The sequence below is a fragment of the Pan troglodytes genome, chromosome 4 (genome assembly GCF_028858775.2).
Source record: "Pan troglodytes isolate AG18354 chromosome 4, NHGRI_mPanTro3-v2.0_pri, whole genome shotgun sequence".
NCBI classification, from domain to species: domain Eukaryota; kingdom Metazoa; phylum Chordata; class Mammalia; order Primates; family Hominidae; genus Pan; species Pan troglodytes.
This window is the reverse complement of record NC_072402.2, coordinates 97,322,805-97,327,497: the sequence shown is the minus strand read 5'-3', so window position 1 is coordinate 97,327,497 and position 4,693 is coordinate 97,322,805. Positions and strand designations below refer to the sequence as shown.

Genomic DNA, 4,693 nt, shown 5'->3' with positions numbered 1-4,693 from the left:
AAGGAGTAGAGTAGTATATTGTAAAGAGCACCAGTTGTGATTTAAACAACTGAATTCTAGTACTAATTCTGTAGCTGACAAGCTCTGTGACTTCAGTCATGTCACTGAACTTCATCACTAAGATGAAACCTTAATTCTTTCATCTTTAGTAGGAAGGAGTTTGATTAGCTGAAGTATAAAGCTCCACCTAGCTCAACAATTTTATTATCATTATTATTGATTCATTCTTCCTGTGCCCATAAGTACTCAAAGATTGCCAGAAGCGGATAAAAGTTTTGCTGAACTTAAAGTCTATTCAATCTGAGAGGCAATTTTAAAGAATGAGAAAAAAAATCTTACTATTACAAATTTTCAAAAATGATGCCAATGTGAACACATTTATAGCACCCCCCCCACCGCCGCCCGCCCCACTCAGGGCCTTAGAAGTGATGCTTGCAAAAGAGGGGCCTTGAAGTTTAAGTTTCTCTAGCTTCCCTGTAAATCTGCCTTTTGCAATACCACTCACAATGGCTTTTGTGGCAGGTTCTGTTGATGGGTCAACAAAGAGGAAAGAGAAGATGGCAGATGGTGTTACCTAGGAATTCTCCTGATCTCCTTTCAAGTCTGAAGTGTAAGGAGGTTCAGAGGTGGTCCATTTTCACTTGGAACTGTAAGAAACAAAGGATTTCTTACCCTCTAGGAAGGTTCAAAAAGCCTCTTCCTGAATCATACTATGGAAGTAAGACCGACTCCTGTCACAGAGAGGTAAGTTACAAGGTGCAATGGTTATAAAGGCAAAGGGCTGAAGTACCAAGCACTTACGTGTTTCTGTTTCAAAATAAGGCAGTCAGCAATACATACTGGAGGAAACAAGGACTTCCGAAAGCTATCGCAAAAACTACACTACCTAAAGGCTATGAAGTGAGAAATGTGGTAATCAAAAACTAATGAATTAGTAATTAGTGACGTGCCATACGGTGTTTTTAACATGATGAAATAGTGAGCTAACCTCTGCATGCAATTGTAAAAACAAATTCTTAAATGTAAAGAAATCAACACTAAGTTTCAGATTAACTTGCCTTTGTCTCATAGACCTCTCTATGCATTTGCTCTCACAAAATACACCTGGATGGAAACAGAAACTAGGCTATCTTACTGCATCCTAAAATATTCTGCTACCTAAAATAATTCATGGTTTCACTTGGTTTCACATCTGCCTAATGTAGCATTAGTGGTTTTGTGATACAGCTTTCAAATAATGATAAGGACATTTTGCTCTGACATCCCTCCAAGATAAATTACCAAACCCTTCAAGACATAAGATGATAGGAAGGTGAGGTTTATTATTTCCCACACGGTGGTCAAGGTCATTGAGGAAAAATGGTATGAAGAGTTAATATTACAGGAAAGACATAGCATCGAAAATTAAATAATATTTGAGATTGAAAAGATATATTATCCCCATAGCTCTGCCAAACTCAGTGTCTACACAAATTATTATTTCTCTTTTAAGTGCCAGTCATGTAAGTTACAGTTCTCTAAGGACAATTTTAACTGCTCTCTGTTACTTAGAAATTTCCTCTATTTTACCTCTCTCAGTCAAAATGACTTGAATTCTTATAATGTCATTTCCCTTTATTTCAGAATTATGTTTTATGTTGCAGAATTTCCAATTGGATATGCCTATTTTCTTTCTTCCTAGAAAATACACGTAACAATGAACACTGTATGTATAACTTGCTAAAATAGAGGATGTTACATTTCAGTTACTCATCAATACTAATACTCTTTGTACTACAATTTTAATACCTATCTTCACTTTTAGAATTAGCAAGGTTTGCTAATGTAAGAAAAGTTCATTCTGCAATTGATATTGCTAACTACTAACTCATAGACTAATACTGAAATTTATACAGAACTTTTATATCCTAGAATGAAAAGGAAATATATTATGACTCCTCTTATTTACATTTTTGCTCCTATTTAGAATGTTGCCAAATTACTTATTTTTTTGAACTTTTAGTTATTTATTTTGATTCAGATCGATGGACAAGGTACCTACATTCTGGAAAGCTTCTTAATCCTTAAACAAGTGAGCCTCTACTTACTTATACATAAAAAGACAAGGAGAAAAGGTCATGATTGTCTAACAGGGAACATGAATCCCCAAATAAATTATCTTACAATAAGGTCATACTTGCTTTTCTACTTTTTTACTATTGGTAAAAATGAAAAAAAAATTCACAGTAAAATAAAATTTGTAGGCCAGTATAGCATGTTAAGATTATTATTTTTACATATTAATTTTTCAAGTAAATTTTTACACACAAATTTAAGTTTTCAAAAAATTAAGTTAAGTATTTGCCCCATATTTTTTTGGTCCGCTAAGTGACCATTTATCAAACTGACATTAAACTGGACTGCAGCTCACACTCTAAAAAAGTAAAATTATGTCACAGGCTAGATACACACATGTGCATATTACATACATGTGAAATGGCTAACACTGCTGTGCATACTACTTCCATAGGTAGTTTGACCCTATGAAAATAGTGTAGTGTATCTTGAATCAAATTGCAATAAAAGAACAAAAGATAATACTTGCCTATAATAGACATTTACTCAGGCATTTTAAAAATGCAAAAATTAGAATGTTTGGGGGACTTAAAAATTATTGAAGATGGGAGAAAAGTCAACACTGCTTATAAGTACCTGAACATGGAGAGTATTGCCAATAAATTCAGGTGGACAGCATATGAATGAATGTGTATCACATAACTTCTACTATGTGGTCTGTTTCTCTTGTTTTATTCTAAAGATTTACATGGACTTGGATCTTTTAAGATGGTTTAAAAAATAATATTACATTGTTTTCCTAGTCTAATAACCAACTTTAAGAAACGCGATGGAAGGGTAAGAACTTTCTATATCTTCTCATACTTCTAAAGTCAATTGGATTTCTATTTTGACGTGATATTTTAGTTAACAGTATGCTAAAAATAAAATTGACTGAATTACAAGATTTTCCCCAACATTCAAGTCTCTTTTTGTTAAAATATTATGAAATGAATTCAGTAAATATTTTCTATTTCCAATAGCTTAAGTGAGAGATGAGTGCAACTACTTAAAAAAAAAAAAACAATTAAAACTAAACTGGGCTGAAGACCAGCTACATTAAACCCTGAAAACCAAAGCCAAGCACACAAACATCTAAAACACTAATATTTTCCATCCAGGATAGAAAAATGGGCATCCAAAGTAAAGAGAACCACAAGATTGATCGAGTAACTAATTAAAAACCACTTCTCTGTTATTTGAGCTAATTGTTACTCGAAGCTTGAAGTTCCTGCCTTCATTATTATTGGTGGTTCCTAGAGTGACAGCTTCAATGTCAAATGTGACAGTGCACACAGAAGTAACTGAAGTTAACTCATTAGTCATTTCTTTTCCATTAACAAAAATTTCACCATTTGTACTCATACATATAGCTTGATCCTGCTGCAGAGAGTCATATCCACTCTGTTTTTCTGCAAACACCCCATACTGTATCTTCTGTCCCACAGTTTCAACTCTGAATGTTAATGTCTGCCCACAGAAATAAGTTGGAGTTCTAGAGTAGAGAACACCTGAGGATTGAGAATCATTCCAGAATGCAATATTACTTCGACTTTCAGACTGTACCCCTCAAAACCAGCTGTCCACTCATGAGGCACCAATGTGAAATGACCTATCTGGGGGACACTTCAGGGCTCCAGTCCTGTTGACCATCTCCTCAGGTGCAGACTTCGAACTGATAATCAAAATTGGAGTCCATGTGCAGTACTATGAATTGAGTTTCAGAACCTACATGTACATCCTCATAATGATTTGAAGTACGTTTACAAAATTAGAGCCTGTAATCTTGGGCTGCAAAATCATCATCCACCTTACACCATCCTACTGTGATGACTCCAGGTTTCTGTTTCAGTTCTTTTATCTGTACTGGTGGGAGAGATGCTACTGTTCCATGCTTAGAAATGTAGTATTTTACTATAAGAATTGAGTCATCCAACTGAGCAGATAAACAAAGCACATCAACCAGTAAAGGTACTTCTGGTAAGCTGTCCAACTGAATGTGTGAGACCTTTTCGGCAAAGCTATACAGTTTCTCATTCTCTTCTACACTACCAACCATGGCAATCTCACCTACTCAGACTAAGTCCTCTGCAGTGTTGACTCCATGTTCTATGAGCCTCTGGCAGTCATCTAATGGTTTAATGGTCTCCTGCTCAATGATGTCCACCTCTTGCTAAAGGGTCACCAATCGCTCATCCAGGAGCTCCTCAAGGGTTCCCTTTAAATCATTAAAATGCTGTTTGAGAACATCCTTTGTCTGTGGTGCACACTCCTTGATCTGCCTCTGTGCCTCCCCCAGCTCCCGCCTGGAGCTCCGTGTCACCTCCACGTTCTCATGAGCTTCGTGCAGCAGCAGCTCAGGCTTCAGCTCCATTGCCCGCCTCATGGAGCCACACATCCGGGGGAAGTTGGCCTGGGTTCCCAACTGTGCTGGGCACCTTCAAGCAGCCTGGCACAGCCTCATGCAGGCTGCCATCTAACTTATACTTTTACTATCAGCTCTGACAAAATTGTCTAACAAATGATTCATATATATAAATTAATCCTGTTAACACAGTAAAGTTATTGATATTCTTGCAATTATACAATCAACTTTCTC

The 4,693-nt window shown here is 36.2% G+C and overlaps 1 pseudogene; it reads right to left on the bottom strand.

The window, feature by feature from the left end:
* Window positions 1-3,189: 3,189 nt before the first annotated feature.
* Window positions 3,190-4,480, bottom strand: LOC100611748 (cytokine receptor-like factor 3; annotated as a pseudogene).
* Window positions 4,481-4,693: the final 213 nt, after the last annotated feature.